The sequence below is a fragment of the Tamandua tetradactyla genome, chromosome 5 (assembly GCF_023851605.1).
Source record: "Tamandua tetradactyla isolate mTamTet1 chromosome 5, mTamTet1.pri, whole genome shotgun sequence".
NCBI classification, from domain to species: domain Eukaryota; kingdom Metazoa; phylum Chordata; class Mammalia; order Pilosa; family Myrmecophagidae; genus Tamandua; species Tamandua tetradactyla.
Genome location: NC_135331.1, coordinates 167,479,789 through 167,500,115, shown reverse-complemented (window position 1 = coordinate 167,500,115; position 20,327 = coordinate 167,479,789). Strand labels below are relative to the sequence as shown.

General features: G+C 36.3%; 1 protein-coding gene across 3 annotated transcripts in view; it reads left to right on the top strand.

Annotated features, from left to right (window-relative positions):
- The window catches only part of SESN1 (sestrin 1), a 119,241-nt gene that overhangs the window by 45,217 nt on the left and 53,697 nt on the right, over positions 1-20,327 (top strand). The window contains exon 1 of one of the 3 annotated variants that reach the window (XM_077162601.1): positions 15,474-18,758. The exons of the other annotated variants lie outside the window; for them this stretch is intronic. The gene's annotated coding sequence lies outside the window, so the exon portion shown is untranslated. Of the gene's footprint in view, positions 1-15,473; positions 18,759-20,327 lie in introns of those variants that run through there. 3 annotated transcript variants of the gene reach the window in all.

Here is a 20,327-nt window from a genome sequence, read left to right as displayed (position 1 = left end):
AATACTATTATGACATTTCTTAGAATACTTCTCTTACAGTTCTCCTTTTATCTACTCCAGGAAGAAAAAACTCAGCAAATGTACTTTGTTAATGTTTTATTTAGTAGTTTGGCTTTTCCCATAGATTGTGTTTACTATTTAATATAAATGTTTACTATTTAATATAAAGTGTATACACACATGTGTTTTGTTGTTGTTGTTTGTTAATGCATGGTGCTTAACAGAGGCCTAGCTTTGGTGCTTTCAGGTTGAGAACTACAGAAATGAAATGTAGAAAATTGAAGTAGGTCTAACAGTACTATAGTGTAGCAAAGGGGAAGTCCCTGAGCTTACTTACATTGTCTTGCCTCTGGTGGAGTTCACTTTCATTGTTATAGTCTAGGCCTGTCTTCCTGTGAGTGGAAGAAATACACAAATTGTAGAAAAATCTCAGGAATATTATCATTAAGTGACTTTTTAGAACAATATGTTATTGTCAGGTATTAGGAGTGTTAGTGGGGACAGCAGAGGGAAGAATAAAAATAAGAATTGGATTTGTTTCTTTTAATTAATTCCAAAGGGCGAAAGCAAAATGATGCATAGATATGACAGCTTCTATAAGTATGACGCAAGGAGTTCTCTGTGGGTCTTTATGGGATGGGAACTAGCATTTAAAATTTGACCTGACTGGGGTGGTGCCAGGGTGGCTCAGTGGCAGAATTCTCACCTGCCATGTCAGAGACCTGGGTTCGATTCCTGGTCAAGTTAATTTGACTGTTCTGCTTTTTTTTACATGTAGGCTATAGTGGAAATGACCACATTTTAGGATCAAGAATCTTGATTCCACAAATGTTAAAATAAATTTAGTAGGTTGAAATCCTGGTGATTAGTGAAGGGGAGGGGTAAGGCGTATGGTATGCATGATTTTTTTTCTGTCTTCTTTTTATTGCTTTTTCTGAATTGATGCAAATGTTCTAGGAAATGATCATGATGATGAATATACAACTATATGATGATAGTGTGAGTTACTGATTTATAACAAGAATGGAAAGATCACATGATAAGAATGTTTGTGTTTAAAAGTGGTTATGTATCATAAATAAAAAATAAAGTAATTTTAAAAAAAGGGAGGGGTAAGGGGTATACAGAAAAAAATTCATGTATTCCATACCCCTTACCTCTCCCTTTCTTTTTTTTTAAATTTTTTTCGATTGTCTTTTTTTTTTTTCTGAATTGATGTAAATGTTCTAAGAAATGATCATGATGATGAATATGCAACTATGTGATGATATTGTGAATTACTGATTATATATGTAGAACAAGAATGATCATATGTTAAGAAAAAAGAAAAAAATCTTGATTCCAGGCTGAGAAATCCATGTCACATTAGTTTTGAACATCTCTAACTGAATAAGCACAGAAAGTATATCTACTGATCATTGGAATAGCAACTATCACCTTTTTTTGCCTACTTGACTCTGACTAAACTCCTATTAGAATCCAGGAGTGTATTCCAATGCCTTAATAGATCCTAGAATGTCAAAATTAAATTTTCTTAAAATTTAATTTTAAGAAATGGCTTCCATAAGTTGGTTAAATATTAAGAAGTTATCTCCACATTTTAATATATATGAAGTGATATATATATGAACTTACAAATCAATTTTCCTTAAGTACAGTGTTCCTGATATTTCAGATTATGTTATCTCTTACAACAGAATGTTATCTCTTAGATCAGAAGGTTTATTCTCTGGCTAAATTTCTTTTCTTAAGCCTTCCCCAGTTTTGTTGTTGTTTGCCTTTTTTTTTGTTTTGTTTTTTTAAGGGCAATAGGCCTGTGAGAACGCTTAACCTTTTAGAGTTCAGAGTTTTGCTGAAGTTACTTTCTATTTTTGTATTTGCCGAGAATTGCTGTCAACTTAAAAGCCATCATATGATTGAATAGCAGTTGCCTAGATAGATGATTTTTGTCAAGTATGGATCAGGATTTCATGTAATTTTTCTTCCTCCTCTGTGCTGTGTTGCCTCTATCTCTGTGTAATTGTACACTTGGAAAGAAAAAAATCAGCAACATCACTGGATCTAAATTATTTTTACTTCTGTGCCAAATGAAACTTCCCTTCTGTTATGTGTTACAGTTTTGGCATCTTTTGGCATCTAGAGAGAGATCTGCAGTTAGGAAGGGTAATGTATTTCTAGGAGAGATGATTTTTCTGAGCTGAAGCCTCACTTTTCCTTTATTTTGTTCAAGGGAGAAATACCAAGTCCCTGCTCTTTGGCTGAAAAATGTTCCCAAAATCCATATGATAACATTTATTATCATTGTGAGAAGCCTATTTTCCTGTGAATTATATGATCAGCTCAGACTCCATTCTCTGTGTTTTGGGGTATATCTGACTTTGAATTTTTAAAAAAGACATGTTAAAAGAAGAATTTATGAGCTAGGCATTCTGTTAAAACAATTGTTATCATGTGCCAAATGAAGGGATAATCCTAGCCACTGCCTTTAAATTCTAGGAGTGCCTGCAGGACAGCCTGGATGTTTTTTTCTGGATCAGAAGGTGAACAGCTGGGTTCCAGAAGATAAGAGAAGTATGAACTTCTGAGCAAAGGCAGATCTTTGAAGGAGCCTTTCTTTAAAAACTGTAACTGGGCTTTAGGAATTGTTGAGTGCATCAGGATTATGTTTGACTACAAACAACAGAAAGCCCTACAATGTGCTTTAAACAGCTAGGAATCTCTCTCCATAAGAAGTCTCAATTTAGGTAGTCCAGGGCTGATGCTAATGAATAATGGCCTCCCACCATCCTTAAAATGTGACTTTCATCCTCAAGGTCACCAAATTGCTACTGTGCCTCTGACATCACAGTATTTGTTATCTATTGCTGTGTAACAAGTTACTCCAAAACATATCAATTTAAAACAACAAACACTTATTATCTCACACTATTCCTGAGGGTCAGGAATTCAAGAGTGGCTTAGTTGGGTGATTCTTGCTCAGGGTCTCTCATGAGGTTACAGCCAAGATATCAGCTGGGGCTGCTATCATCTGAAGGCATGCCTGAGTTAGAGATCTGTTTCAAAGTTAACTCAGATGACCATTGGGAGGAGGCTTCAGGTCCTCACCACATGGACCTCTCCATAGGACTGCTCATGACATAGCAGCTGGCTTCCCCAAGAGAGTAAGAGAGAGGCAGGGAAGGAGGGAGTGAGGAACAAAAGGAGTAAAAGAGGATGAGAGCAAAACTACAGTGTTTTTTATAGCCTAATCTTGAAATGAGATAACATCACTTCTGTCGTACTGTTTTGGTCTCACAGAGCATCCCTGATACAGTGTGGGACAGGACTACACAAGAACATGAATGAACATAGGAGACAGAGATCATTGGCAGCCGTCTTTGAGGCTGCCTACCACATATCACATATATTTTCCGAACAGTAAGTCAAAAGAAAGGCAAAAGACAGTGCCAGAGACTTCTGTTTGTATCTCATAGGCCAGGATTGTATAACATGGCCTCCCAAGGGATGCTGGGGAATTGTGTTTAGATTCTATAGGCTCTGTGGTAGAGACAGGGGGAGAAAAAAGGGGTTTGAAAGTGGAGTTTGGATTAGCCTAATGTCCAGTGTCTACCACACATACACAAGGCCTTTGATGATGGTAACTAATCTTAATTTGCCTGTATTGCCTATTGTTGTAGTTAACAATTATCTTAGCTTTCTAAGAGGAAAGTCAATCCACAAAAGTGTAAACAAGAGGACCCCTGAGAATTAATTTTTAAACAATGTGGCAACTCCTCCTTTACAGAACTGAAGTTCTCACCGGTGGCTAGCTACCAGAAGATATCTGAAGTTTACTTAATTATGAATCATAATGTTATTTATAGTTGTTTGCATAAAATATTTTGGCACTAAAATTCTGAAATCTGAAACTATACCCAATATCTGTGTTTTCGGTTCTAAATATTTTTCACCTTCAACATTTATTTGAACCTGCCATATATTCACATGCAGTTGAAATAGTTGCTTACAGATTTTTTGGAAAAGTTGAAACAATATCTGTTGGGCACTGTCTCACGTGGTGTTCTTTTCTTTATAGTGATTACCAGTTTTTGGAGGACCATATTGTTGATTGGAATAACCATATTTGTTTGCCCTTCAATAGTTGATACCAAATTACATTTCTGAAAAATGCCATACAACTTAGAAATTAACTTAACCTGAGTACCAAAAAGGGATTAGGGAAGAAGGTGGTGGGAATTGGATGCAAAAAATAGATTGAAAGGAGGTTGGACTTGAATTACCCTACCCTAGGAGGGCAAGAGGTGACTTAGTGAGGTATGGAATTTAGTTCAGCCTCCAGAGCAGCTAATAAATAGCTAAGAACTGTACAGAACAACTACTGGGGGACATCAGTGACTGAACACACATGATACACCAGTCTGGAATGGATGGAATGGCTGAGATCCCATACAGAACTGTAAATCTCCCAAGCCACAGAGGCCAGTGCCCCTCCCTCATGGACACAGAAGGCTGGTCCCTCCTGTGAAAGAAAACAGACTTTTCTAGTAGCAAGGAGTTAGCACAACCAAGCTTCAACTGGGGAATTAATTAACAAATTCTGACTACTAAAGACAGGCCCTGAGCACAGATAAACCTGGAGGAAGTACTAAAGGGACCAGAACTTTTTGCCCCAGGAGAGGGGGGGTGGGGATGATGGGGGAAAAAAAAGTTTTTCTTTTAGTTGGACAGCACAAAATACAAGAAAGGGGGGGCACATAGAGTCACATATCAACTTCAGCTCTTGATTGGTAAACCCAGGGAGCAGGGTCCAGCTTTGAAAAGGTTTTTTTTTTTTTCTTTTTTCTTTGTTTTTAACTTCTTACCAGCTCATTAGGTAGAACTGCAAGCACTCTTTGGCTCCAGCACTGCTCCAGACAAGGGTGGAATTAAGGCATGTCTGAGAGGCAAAGTAAATAGTCAGGTGGATGGGGACAATTCCCTAAAGAGTGTACTTTCACCAAGAAAAGGGCAGGGCCCAGCTCATGTAGAACCCCTTCTTCAGAGAATTCAGTCCCCAAGGGCTAGAAAACAAAAGCAATCAAAGTCCACCTACTACCTCAACCTCAGTCTCAGTCAATCCTATGGCAAGGAGAGGCTGCTGAAATTAAAGGCACCACATCATTTTACTCTGATGGGAAGCTGTAACCGACAAGTGCCACATGCTAGGTAGGACAGAAAAAGCACAGTTTGGTGGCTTCATAGGAAAGTCTGACAACTTGCTGGCTCTCACTCTCAAGGAAACTTGATACTGGCTAGTTTCTCCTCCTGAGATGTGGGCCTGTATGGTCTGGGAAAATCTGGGATTGATCACATCTGAGGAAACCCTCCTCAAAAAAGAAAAACAAATCCGCCATATAGGCGGGGTAAGAAACTCAAAAACAAGAACTGGAAAATTTTGATCAGTTAAACAGAACCTATGCTAGAGGTCTAGAATAAGTTGAACTGAATGTTAAAGAACAGATAGAGAACAAAGTTATGCAACAAGAAAACCCTAGGTAATAATATAACTTATGTGGACAGCTTAATTGAACACCATAAGTACATGGAACCTGGAGTAGGGCATGAGACTTTGTTGGTTTGTCCAGAGAGATGCCCCGATAAATCCCAGAGTGATTTGAACAGTGAATAAAAAAGTATTTGCAAAGTCCCCTTCAGGGAATGGTGAGAAAGGGGGAAAATTCAACTTCCCCAAGTTGAATTCTTGATATTCTCACAAGCAATGTGGACAACCAAAGCAATAGGCTGAGCCCCCAATCTTGGGGTTTGTTCATATGAAACTTAATCCCACAAAGAATAGGTCAAGCCTACTTAAAATTAGGCCTAAGAGTCACCCCCAAGAGAACCTCTTTTGTTGCCCAAATGTGGCCTCTCTCTCCAGCCAACACAACAAGCAAACTCACCGTCCTCCCCTGTCTACTTGGGACATGACTCCCAAGGGATGTGGACCTTCCTGGCAATGTGGGACAGAAATCCTAGAATAAGCTAAGACTCAGCATCAAGGAATTGAGAAAACCTTCTCGACCAAAAGGGGGAAGAGTGAAATGAGACAAAACAAAGTATCATTGGCTGAGCAATTCCAAACAGAGTCAAGAGGTTATCCTGGAGGTTATTCTTACGCCTTAAATAGATATCACTAACTATCACCTTGTTAGTCAAGATTTAATGGAGAGGCTGGAGGGAACTGCCTGAAAATGTAGAGCTGTGTTCCAGTAGCCATGTTTCTTGAAGATGATTGTATAATGACATAGCTTTCACACTGTGGCTGTGTGATTGTGAAAACCTTGTGTCTGATGCTCCTTTCATCTACCTTATCAACAGATGAGTGAAACATATGGAATAAAAATAAATAATAGGGAGACAAATGTTAAAATAAATTTAGTAGATTGAAATGCTAGTGGTCAATGAAAGGGAGGGGTAAGGGGTAACAAATCACAGAACTTATGGAAATGAAAGGCACAATGGAAGAGATGAAAAAACAATGGAGACCTACAGCAGTAGATTTGAAGAGGCAGAAGAAAGGATTAGTGAACTAGAGGACAGGACATCTGAAATCCAACATACCAAAGAAAATATGGGGACAACAATGGAAAAATATGAGCAGGGTCCTAGAGAATTGAATGACAACATGAAGTACACGCATCTACATGTTATGGGTGTCCCAGAAGAAGAGAAGGGAAAAGAAGCGGAAATAATCACTGAAAATTTCCCATCTCTTAGGAAATACATAAAATTACAGATCCAAGAAGTGCAGTGTACCTCAAACAGAATAGATCCAAATAGGCCTTCTCTAAGACACTTATAGGCCTTCTCTAAGACACTCACTAATCATATTGTCAAATGTCAAAGACAAAGGGAGAATTTTGAAAGCAGCAAGAAAAAAGCAGTTCATCACGTATAAAGGAAGCTCAATAAGTCAATGTATAGATTTCTCAGCAGAAACCATGGAGGCGAGAATGCCATGATATGATATATTTAAATATTCTGGAAGAGAAAAACTGCCAACCAAGAATTCTATACCCAGCAAAACTGTCCTTCAATAGTGAGAGAGAGATTAAAATATTTTCAGAATCAAGGCTACTGGAACTCAGCAGGTAAACTCACTGCCCTCCCTGGCATCATGGGACAGGACTCCCAGGATGAACTTGGACCTGGCATCATGGGATTGAAAGCCTTTTTGAGCAAAATCGGGAAGAGGAGACAAAATAAAGTTTCAGTGGCTGAGAGATTTCAGAGTCGAGAGGTTAGCCTGGTGATTATTCTTATATATTGTATAGATACCCCTTTTTAGTTTATGGTGTATTAGAGTGGCTAGAGGAAAGTACCTGAAACTGTTGATTTGTGTTCTAGTAGCCTTGATTCTTGAAGATGATGTATAACAATATAGCTTTTACAGTGTGACCGTGTGATTGTGAAAACCTTTGCCTGATGATGCTTTTATCCAGGGTGTGGACAGATGAGTAAAAAAAATAAGGATAAAAAATAAATAATAAGGGGGAATAAGGGATTTTAAAAAATTGGGTAGGTTGAAATACTGGGGGGTCAATGAGATGGAGGGGCAAAAGGTATGGGATGTATGAGTTTTTTCTTTTATTGTTTTATTTCTTTTTCTGAGTGATACATTTGTTCTAAAAATGATCATGGTGATAATACGCAACTCTATAGTGATATTGTGAGCCATTGATTGTAGACTATGGCTGGACAATACATGTCCTATTATTAAATTAATATTTTTAATATTAAATATTAAAAAAAAGAAGGATTACCCTACCCTTACTTTCTCTGTCCACCCAGAGACCAGGTTGTAAAAGTTCTCCAGAAGATAAGGCTCACAAGGAAGGGGAACCATAAAGTCTTTGGCAGAGAGAGGTGAGGGCCCATAACTAGAGTAAGCCAGGCTCCTGTCTCAAAAACATATCCCACAGGGAAAGGGGACTTCATCCGTAATATACTAGAACAACTGTCAGACCTCTTGGAAAATAATGAAGTTTGAACATACTTCACACTGACAAATATAACTAATGTTTAATTTGATCTCAAGATAGAGAAACTCTTTTAAAGCATAAAGACAAAGGAAGAAACTTTTTTAAAAAATTAAGAACCATATGTGCATAAAAAAATTATATAAACCAAAATTAAAAGATAAACCACAAACTGGAAAAACGGTTGTAGCATTACGTAAAATATTAATATTCTTAATGTATTAGAAACCCTTACAAATCAATAAGAGCAAAAGACAAAGCAAATAGGTAAGTTAGAAATAAGTAGAAATTGTCAACAAATTATTTTCTTGATAATTGAAAAAATTTTAGTGACTAATTTTTTTTACCTACTCTATTAGCAGAGTTTTTAAAAAGTGATTATCCTCATGTAGATCAGGATGATATGGAATGGGCTTTTTCATAGCTGCTTGTAGGCATGTTAATTGATATAAAAGCCTAATTTTTCATATCTTTTTATTCAGCAGTTTCACTTAGAACAAGAATATTTCTTCTCAAGAGGTCTGTAAACAAATCCTTTGTCATATTTTTAAAGGATTATAAAAATCAGATTAAAAATATTTTAAAACAACATGTTCCAGCTTTAAAGTATGTAACTCTTCTGTTAAATTGAGAAAATTAATGAGCTTAATTGTTTTTCTCTTTCATCTCCTGTCATTTTTACATCTTTAAGATTTAAGGCATTTAAATTTTATTCCATAGACATAATTCCCATGGTTAGTCTTTGCTCTATATTTAAGAGAATTTGTTGTTCATCATTGGTATAAGTAATCAGAAAATTAAGTTAACTATAACTTAGAACAATGTTTAGGAAAATTTGCATGCATGCATGTGACAAAAAAAGATGACAAGAAAGGAGGTAAAAAATAAAAGGATCATCTTGCTGGTAATGTTAAAAATGGCAAAATTGATAAGGAAAATTAGGGCCAGAAAGAGTCATCATGAAATAAAAATGAAAACTACTAAAACTATAGAAAATAATTTAGTTCACAATGAAAGGAAAACAAAGTTTTCTTGTCACATTTGGGAAAACTAGACCTGGTAAAAATAAGTTGTGACAGAAAACTTACAATGACAGAAACTATAATTGATAAAATTTTGATATGGACTAAAAACTGATTGATAACTTTGCATTTTAAAATTTATGGGAAAAGAATTTATTTCAATTAAAATAATTTTAGGAAATTGAAAACAAGTAAGTTCTTTGACTTATCTGAGCCTTGGTTTCTTTATCTGTGAAATGGAGGGTGGGGAGAGGTAATTCTTTCCTCATAAGGTATTATGACTAAATGAGGAAATGAGATAAGCCCAGTATAGAACCCCACCCAGGGCCTGACTAGCACTGAATGAAGTATCCAATAAATGTTAGGTATAATTATTCCCAACCCACCTCCTACACACAAGTCCCTGCTACACACACACACACACACACACACACGCACACACATACACACACATATCACTATCAGTCTAGTTAACTCCTTTTACTGTATACTGACATATGACCATGTACCTCTCATTTCTAGCATTTACAATTTACCATGTGGTAATTTTAAATTAATTTGTGTGATTGGTTGATTAATGTCTGTCTCCCTTGACTAGATTTTATGTGCCGTGGGCTAGCAACTGCATAATTTTGCTCACCATGGTATCCTTAGTACATAGCTCATAGTAAGCCTGAATAAATATTTGTTGAATGGATGAACAAATAAATTAACTAGTGATATCTTCTGTCTCTTCTCAGTATAGCATACTTTATAGTAACATTTCCTATAGTATAGTCTTCTCTTTAAGTCTATAAATAAAAAATTCCATACCAATGACTAAGAATGATCTAATAACAGTACTTTATATAAAAACTTGATTGTCACAAAAAGTTGTTTTCAGGCGTTTTTGAATGTTTGAATATAACATTTTTAAAGTATCAAATAAAGATCTTAAGTTTTTCAAAATATTAATCGAAAAAGACACCGTAAATTTTAAGTAAATAATGAAGACTAAACTATTTTAAGTAATGTTTGATCTCAACTATGTAAAATATGTATAAGAAAAAGAACTTGGAGTTAATATAGCAGAATGCTAGCACAGCAGCTTCCTCTAAGTGGTGGAGTATAATACTCATTTTGTATTTATATTTAAATACTTTCTACCTTCTTACAGTAAAACTAGTGGCTTTATATTAGCAAAAATTATCTTTCTCAACTATTTCTGGAATTTGTAGGGGAATACTTTTCATTCATTTAATCAATGAGTATTTCTGAGCAGCTATTAAATGCTAAGCATCATTTAGGTGAAAGAAATGAAGCTATAATAAAATAGGCAAAAGTCCTTGTCTTTGTGGAATTTCCATTTTGATGTATTTGTGATTATGTATGTGACTTTGTTTTGAAACTCCCTTTCAACATCTTTCCTAAAAACGTTGTTGCGTTAATTAGTTATTATTTTCATCTTGTTTTCAATTTTGGAAACAGAAAGAACCAGCAACTGTGATTCACAAACTTTTTGCAATTCTACAACTCTTCTATGCATGTTTTTCATTCTTTAGAACCCTATCTTTGAACTAAGTGATTAGGGGGTTTCAATTTGAACATTCTTTAAAGAGTCTTTCAAAGAGTCAATTCTCATGATGTTACTTATTAACGTACAATGTTTCAGCTTGTTCAACTTGGTTAATGTTAAAAATAAACTGATCTTTTACATTATCACTAACATAGCAGCATTATAAGCTGACAATTGGTTCACATGTTCAATAGATAAACAAAATTTAAAAAATCTTTCTGGGAACAGATTTTGATTCTCTTGAAACCTCATGGAACCCTATGGCTTCCTGAAACAAACTTTGAAGCTACCGATCCAAAGGAGTTTTTAAAGAATTGTGGAACTATTCTCTGAAATGAGTGCCTCTGTTTTGTTAACAGGTATCCCATTTGTTCCAGAAATTAGTTTCTAAGTCAGTTGTTTAGGATTCAGGTGCTATTTCCATATATAAGTACTACTAATACTTGATGATTAGTTTCAGGCATCAGCCTGCAAAAATTTAATTATCCATTCTTACTTGAAAAGTCATGCTAATTGAACATTTTTACCATAACAAACTTCCATTTACAATATTGTTTCTATGGAAATGTGTATTTTAAGGGACACATCTCTCCCTACCTGAGCAGAACTGATTTTTATTGTTTGTTCCTTCTCATCCTCCCATTCTGGCCTGGCTCCAGGGTCTGAAGGAAGGGTAGAGAGAGGAAGGGAGGCTAGTGGTGAGTGATTACTTCTTAGCACCAGCATCTTATTAATTCCTTATACTTACTAAAAAAGATAGCTTCCATGGAAAGTTGCTCTTCCTATTATTAGATTGGAAAATAGAGCATTTGCCCTTAGGCCAAGAGACCTTGCTTATGGGTTATTATATAAGGCTGGGTTTGTGATTTGGGGTATGAGAAGGAACTTCTGCTGTTTTCTCATTTGAACAGACAGGTTATTTGAAAGCTGGAGACTGCTTTGGTGTTGTCTCCCTCTTTTAGGAAGCTAATTTCATCACCATTTCAGACCATTTCAACTAACTTTATTCCTCTGTCAATAATTATTGTATATTTAAAGTCTATTTTTAATGAAGACTTGCCACTGTCTCTATCCTTAGCAAGATGACTTATCCTTATGACTCACTATAGTTATGACTTTTTTATTTTAATGCAATTTTATTGCAATATATTATATATTCTTGTGCTGGTTTGAAAGGAAGTGTGCCCCCTAAGAAAAGCCATGTTTTAATATAAGTCCCATTTCATAGGGTAGAATAATCTCTATTCAACACCGCATGTTTGAAACTGTGATTGGATCATCTCCCTGGTTGATGTGATTTAGTTAAGAATGGTTGTTAAACCGGATTAGGGGATGACATGTCTCCACCCATTTGAGTGGGTTTTGATTAGTTTCTGAAGTCCTATAAAAGAGGAAACATTTTGGAGAATGAGAGACTCAGAGAGATTCAGAGAGAGCAACACTACAAAGCAGAGAGTCCACCAGCCAGTGACCTTTGGAGATGAAGAAGGAAGATGCCTCCCGGGGAGCTTCATGAAATAGGAAGCCAGGAGAGAAAGCTAGCAGATGATGCCGTATTTGCCATGTGCCCTTCGCCGAGAGAGAAGCCCTGACTGTGTTTGCCATGTGCCGTCTCACTTGAGAGAGAGACCCTGAACTTCATCGGCCTTCTTGAACCAAGGTATCTTTCACTGGATGCCTTTGATTGGACATTTCTATAGACTTGTTGTAATTGGGACATTTTCTCGGCCTTAGAACTGTAAACTAGCAACTCATTAAATTCCCCTTTTTAAAAGCCATTCCATTTCTGGTATATTGCATTCCAGCAGCTAGCAAACTAGAACAATTCTCATATCATGTAATCATCCAAAGTGTACAGTGTTTCATAGTATCATCATATAGCTGTGCATTTATCATCGCAATCAACTTTTTTTTATAAATGGAAATGACTTTTTTTAATGATTAAAAAAAGAAAAAGCATTCCTTGTGTTTTTCCTAGACTCCCTGAATGTGTTCACTGCTACTAAATGGTGCTATTGCACAGAGGCCACCCTCAACCGATGACGCAGTTGGTCAGTACTTGAGTGGCTCCGAGTTAGGTCAGTCATTGCTGTGTTTGAACACATTTAGGTTTAGAGTCCCTTGCTACCTTTGGCTATCTCTACCACTTGATTAGCCTGAGATTATGAAGCAAAACCTGTTGAAAAGTTAAAAAGTAGTTAAATCAGACTTTTAATAAGAGTTTGTGTTTTTCACTGAATTGCCCAATTATTTGACTTCAGATACACAGAGTCTTAAATACCTATTATTCTTTTACTTACTGCCTTTCCTTTGTTCTTGCCTTTGCTATATTTTGTGACATGGCTTTATTTATGAATCATCACTTTAAATTTTCTTTAAAAACTGTTACTAGGTTTCAAACCAAAGTCAGATATATAGTTTTATTTACTTCTTCTCTCAGGTGTTTGTGCTTATTTTGACATTTCATTCTATGATGCAGTTTTTTAGAATTTTTTAAAAAGGAATTTATTTTCTTTTAAGTTAACTTCCTTTCAGTTCTATGTTATTAAAATAGCTATTACTATAGTAATTAATACACTTAAATATGAGGTTTGTTATATATCAATAAATATTAGTATGTAATATATTAATATAAATAAATATCCACTCTCCTCTTTGATAGAAACTTTTCCTGCCCCTATGTGCTGAGGTGTTCCTGCAGCTTTGCAGAGATTAGGGTTTTCATTGATTCACTGATTCGTTCATTCATGCATGCATTCTACAGTTGTTTGTTGAAAGTTAGTTATGTACCAAGAACTGTGGTAATAAGCAAAAGGTGTACAGGTACTAAGTCCAAGCCTCTGCCCTCAAGAAACTTGCTCTTTAATGGAGGAAATAGAGAAGTAAACAGTTAAAAATAAAATGTTTTAAGTATTCATCCCCTCATTCTGAACCTCACAAACTGGAGCATGATTACAGCCTGAAATTTGCAGCTATATGCCAAGAGATGCAGCATAAATGCGACATGTCTTCCTGGGATTAAAATACTGAGGGCTGCTCCCCACTACGTGCATTTCACGTCATCCAGGGGTAAAAGTCTCCCTGGCAACGTAGGAGATGACTCCTAGGGATAAATCCAGACCTGGTACCATGGGAGCAACAATTCCATCCTGACCAAAGGGGAAAAAGAAGTGTAATTAATAAAGTTTCAGTGACAGAGAGAGTTCAAATAGAGTTGAGAGGCTACTCTGGAGGTTGTTCTTATGCAAGCTGCAGTTAGACATTGCTACCTATCATAACCTATCAACCCTCAACCAGGACCAATCCAGCCAATCCTAAAGAAACCTAGGGCAGTATGTAAGATTCCACAAGGGTTCCAGGCACTAGAGTAATTTTCCAGAAACCTACAACCTCCAAATGGGTCCCTGGTCCAGAAAATGCCTGAAACCTAGTCCAGCCTCTTCAGAACATCAGATACTTCCATCTCCCTACCCATATTAATGACAGACCCTTCCAATATGAAAAATTTAGAATGGCCATAGCCCAAACACCCCTAAAGAGAGGGATGGAAAGATCAAAAGTGATCGTGGAGTTATACAGAGAAGATAGGATTTAACAAATGAATATGAATGCTGAATCATTAAATTGATATCTTTTAGTCTCCAGTATTTTAGAGCAGCTAGAAGTAAAAACCTAAAATTGTGAAATTGTAACCCATGTCAAACTCTGAAATATGTTCTACAACTAATTGTGGTGCTGTGCTTTGAAATTTGTAGCTTTTTGTGTATATGTTATTTTTCACAAAAAAGGAAGTCGATTGTGATGATAAAAAAATATTTAAGCCCTCTAGCCTCCTATATTCTGGAGCAGCTAGAAGGAAAAATATGAGAGGATCATATGGTAGCCCATGACAAACTCTGGGCTCTGTCCTGTAACTACTTTTTTTTTTTTTAACTGTTTTTCTTTTTTTATTAATTAAAGAAAAAAAAGAAATTAACACATTTAGAAATCATTCCATTCTACATATGCAATCAGTAATTCTTAACATCATCACATAGATGTGTAACTACTTTTTGAAGAGTGCTTTGAAAACTATTGCTTTTTTTTCTTTGCTCTGTATATATGTTATACTATACAATTTAAAAAGTTAAAAATAAAAAAAATACTGAGGGCTGGAGGGACAGGGATGAAAAGGAGATAGGTAATTTAACTCGGTAATTAATTTAAAACATTCTCTTAGGTTAGAAATAAGCATGACTAAATTAGGGAATAAGATACAGAACGTCACTTAAAGAAGTGTCCTACTTGTGGCAGTCCACTCTCAGGCCATTCACCACTTTATCCCCTATGAAAAAGCATTCACTTTCCTCAGAGGTTAGAGATGCTTCTGTGGAAAAGTTTTGAGAGGCCCTGCCTATTTAATCTTATAAACTTGTTTATGCTAAAGGATAGAGAAGGTGCTGCCTTTTCAGAACATATCCTTTTTTCCCAGGTAGTTACTACATTTTAACAGCAGTCTTTTAGCAGTACTTCCATTGCTTCTGCTGACTAACACAGTGGAGCCATACTAGTGCTGCAGATCTCACGTCAGAGAGGCTAGGTAGGCAGAGGAATGTTTTAGGAAGGTGGGTCCTCAAATCCTGTGCCACCTACAAGCAGGGCCAGTTGGGTACAGCTGAGTGTTTGTTTAGGCCTTTTATTCAGGTGATGGGGAACCGAACCCTTTTGTGAAGGACATTCTTCTTGTTACTCTGTTTCTTTGAATATTGAGAGTAAAAATATTGCATCAGATTTTTAGAAGCTTGTAAATTTAACATTGTTTACTTCTTATGTACCATAGTGTGTGAATGAATTATTGAAGTTTGAGGTATTGCTTTTTTATTTTAGAGCAAAGAACAAAGATTCAAAATCAAATTCTTACTTTTGATCGGAGTTCTTCCATATCATGCCTTAAATTCATTTGTTTATTTAAGAAACATTTATTGAGTACCTACCCTGCTGCGTGGCTCCATGCCAGGCACTGGAAAAACAGATAAGGTACAGGCCTCACTCTCAAGGAGCTCACAGACAGTGGGTGAGATTGATTGGTAAACAGACAGTTATAATACATAGTGATAGGTACTCTGAATGAAATGTGTGCAGAAAAGCTGGTGGGACACAAAAGGGAATGGTTAGTGAAGATTTTCAGAAGACTAGTGCCTCATCTGATTCCTAAACCTTGACTGAGGGTTAGCCCGGTGAAGAAGTAGACAATAAAGTGTTCAGGCCAGAGAGATTATCATGTAAAAAAGTGCAAAATCACGAGAGTTACTGTGTTTGAGGAACTCTGAGAAAGTTGAATGGAGAATAATTCGAGAAATAGAGATCCAGAAGGGAAATTAATGCCATGCAAAGAATATGGATATTATTTTGAAAGCCAGAGGGTACCTATGAAGTGTTATAACATCATGAAATGTCCATTTTAGAAAGATTGCTTCAGGTTGGAGACTATGCTAGGAACGAGCAATGATAGTGAGACTAGGAAGGAGGCTGTTGTTGCTGTAATCCAAGAGAGACATGGTAAGAGTTTGGGATTGTGGATGAGGGAATAGATTTTACTGCTTCTTAGGATGTAGAATATTCAGAACTTGGTTAGAGATTAGCAAGGGAGTCAGAATAGCCTGGGTGAGGACTCATGTTTCTTTGGACAATTGGATATATGGTGAGGTATTCATGAAGAGAGGGAATATATGGGAATGTGATGAATTCAGCTTTTAAATACTTTGGATTTGACATGGCTGTGGAACACTAAAGTAAAATGTATTAGGTAGCTGGATAAACACATCTCAGATTTAGGAGAGAGGACTGGGGTGTAATTACCGGTCTAGTAAGAATCCATTGTTGAAGTTATGGGAAAATAGATCACCCAGGGTGAAGAAATACAAGAAGAAGAAGGTTGAAGATGAATGCAACCTTGCAGAACATTAATTCATAAGAAAACAGCAGAGGAAGATGATTCTCTAAAGAAATTGATATCAAGTAGCCAGAGATAGAGGATAACATCTGAGATATCCAGGGTCGAGATATTTTCAAGGACGAATTGGAATGTTGGAGACCCAGGTTCGATTCCCGGAGCCTGCCCATGCCAAAAAAAAAAAAAAAAAAAAAAGAATGGATTGGAGTGATCAGCATTGTCAATTGTAGAAGAAGTCAAGTAAAACAAGAGTTGGAGGCAAAAGAAAGAAGCAATAGGGCAGTGTCTGATGGACCTAAAAAGAGGAGAACCCCCAAATAGTTAACAGATACTGGAAAGCATGGCAGGCCAATTTGCAAAGAGTAGTTGAGCATGGAAGGGATTTTGCTCATTCTTGTAGTAGGTAAGTGCAAATACTCCACTATGAGAAGAACTAAAGGGTCAGTATACCTCTTTTGAACTCTCAAAACTGACCCTTCTGTGGTTCCCCATATAGAGAAAAGATAGCTAGGAGTGAATCAAAATTGAGCAGAATAAAGACAACAGAGATGAAGTCAAAACGAAGTATGGAAAAATTACAGAAAAAAAGCTGTCATATTTCAAACACTATACAAAAATAGCAGAGAAGGAAATTCTGGTATGTTAGAAAAATTTTGCTAACCCTGTCTCATTCTAAAAGTTCAAGAAAGTTAATTTCACATAAAAATGAGCAACATTCAAAATGATAAGAAGAGAATAAGTAGCTGATTAATATTCCTATAGACAATGAAAGGATGCCTGAAAGACATACCAAAATTATAACTTAACTAGTTCCAAAGCAGTTAAAAGACATTAGGAAAATGATATAATACATGAAAGAACAAAAAATCAGAATTAGAAAAACTCATAAATGAGGTGATGTAACTGGAAACAATTAGAATAAAAGAAAAAAATCATTTCAGGAATGAACTAAAATAGAAGGAACACAAATCCAAATAAATAATGCCTTAAGAGAAATAGGTGAAAAAGAATAAAACTATAAAAATAAAAATGTGAGATAAAAGATTTATGAGAAATTAACAAATATTAAAGGTAAGTAAGCAAAGAAAAGCCAACATACAGATAGTAAGTTACTGAATAAGAAATTAGAGCAAGGGGTCAGAACAAATACTAAAATTTCTGTTCAAGAAAACTTTCCTGAAATAAAAAAGAAAAATTGAAACTACATATTGAAAGACTACAATGCATGCCTAAGAATACTGACCCAGAATGACCATCATCAAGACATATTCATATTAATTTATAAGGGAAAAATTAGATTATCATTAAACTTTTCCATAGCAATGCTAGCATATTTAAGATACTCCGGTAAAGAAAGCATCAGCCAAGGATTTTCTGAATTTCAGATATAAAAGACAAGCTATTATCAACATGTCAGAACTCATAGAATATTTTTCCCATGATCCTTCCTTGAGAAATCTACTTGATAATGAGTTCTGGACTATCATAATGACTACAGAGATATCAACTGGGTATATTCATTGCTTCTTGGGTGTCATTGCTTTTAGGCCCTTTTAGTTGACAAAGCAAGGAAATGTATGTGTACATACTAACCTGTTTATATATACATTTCTATAAATATTTCTATTTTTAACCATCTGTATAGTAAGCTACCATGAATTCATAGTGATGTCCATTACTAAATGTGTTATTCTAGCCTCCTTCCCTCACTTGTATGTAAATTCCCACTCCAACAGTAAGATATCCAACTCTCACAATCTGTCATTCTTTTACTTAAATGTTCAGTTCCAATGTACGTACACAGCAGTATCAGAGTTGTTAACCTGTAGCCCTATGGGAAACAACCTTATCAACCAGACTGTGTTTATATGTAACTCCTTTTGCTTTTTCTTATTACTTACACTCATTTTCAAAGTTACTTAGGTCAGCACCTTTTCTCTGCTGCCTTCAGTGAGGTTGTTTCATACATTTGTAATACAGTTAGTCTCTTGTCAGTCTGCATTTTTCCTGTGTATTTATTATCTGACCTCCTAAATGGTTTTGTATACATTAAATTTCGACATCTGCGAATAGGGATATCCTTTGTTCTTGAAGGATATTTTCACTGGTTATAGAATTGTATGTTGACAGTTCTTTTCTTTCAGCACTTGAAAAATTTTGTGCAAGTTCCTTCCGGCCTCCATGGTTTTGATGAGAAATCTGCTGCTATTCAAATTGTTTTTCTCCTATAGGTAAGGTATTGTTTCTCTCTTGCTGCTTTCTCTCTCTCTCTCTCTCCCTCCCTCCCTCTCTCATATATATAGTCTTTATTTTTCAGCAGTGACTATGATGTGTGTTGGGTCTGGGGTATACTCAACTTCTTTAATCAGAAATTTTCAGTCATTATTTCTTTGAGTACTTTTTCATCCCTACCTTCTTTCTCCTCTTGCGGCTCCCATAATACAAATGTTAGAATCTTTGTTACAGTCCCACATGTCTCTGAGGCCCTGTTCAGTTTATGTCAGTCTAATTTGCTCTCTGTTGTTTAGATTGTCTAATTTCTATTGTTCTATATTGCATTTCACTAATGCTTTCCTCTCTCCATTCCCATTTGTTGTTGAACCCATCCTTTGAGTTTGTAATTTTGGTTGTTATATTTTTCCATTCTAAACTTTCCATTTGGTTCTTCTTTACCTCTCATCTACTATTTATTCAGTGAGATGTTTTTTGCTGAGACTTTCTGTTTGTTTGTTTTTTTATTTGTTTCAGGAGTGCTTGTAATAGCTTGCTGAAGAATTTTTTATGATGGCTACTTTAAAATCTTTGTCACATAATTCTAATATCTTTATCATCTCAGTGTTGACATCCTTTGCTTGTCTTTTTTTTTAATTCAGTTTGAGATCTTCTTGGTACTTGATATAGGTATTTTTAATTGAAATCCGTGTTTTAGGTGTTATGTTTTGAGACTCTGGATCATATTTATAGCTTCTGTTTTAATTGACTTCACCTGATCCTCTCCAGCAAGGGCAGTAGAGGATACCACCTTGTTATTTCCAGGTATAGATAAAAGTCAAGGGTCACTGCTTGGCTTCCGTTGACACCCAAACAGCAAAGGGCAGGGGGCGGGTAGGGGCAGGTTGTGACTCTGTTAGTTCTGGACATGAATGCAAGTTCCAGTTCCCTATTAGGCCTCTAATGATACCTCCCTGGGCACATGTGACTGTTCCCCATGTGGCTTCAACTGACACCATGACATGGGGGTGGCTTCATTACCACTGGGAAGTAGAAAGGTCCTAACTTTTCACTAGGCTGACATCACCCCAGCAGTTCACATTCACATTCTTCCATTCACAAACTTCCATTCACATTCTGAATGTGAATGTGAGTGGAAGTCCAGACTCCCCATGTGGTCTTCTCCACTGACACTGTGGGGGTGGGGACAGGTCATTAGTGCCCATGGGGATGAAAATCCCAGCTTCCTACTCAACCTTCTCTAACACCACCTTTGCGGGGACTTTGCCTGGCAAGGGTGTGAAAGTCTACACTCCCCAGTTGGTCTTCACTGGTATGGGTGTAGCGTGGCCACAGATTTTTGATATTTTTATTGTTTATTTTTTGGTAGTGTTTGACTGCAATGGAGTAGTTATTGTCTAAAAGTTTTTTATCTGGGTAGGCTGTTCCTTTTCTGGTCCTTTGGCTAGAGAGAACAGGTTCTGGTTGGGACTTTTTCGTCTGCATTTGTTGGAGATTCTAGGCTGTCAGTTTCTCACTGGGATATGAGGCCCCAAAGAAATGGGTTGTGTAGTTCCTTCAGTTCCAGA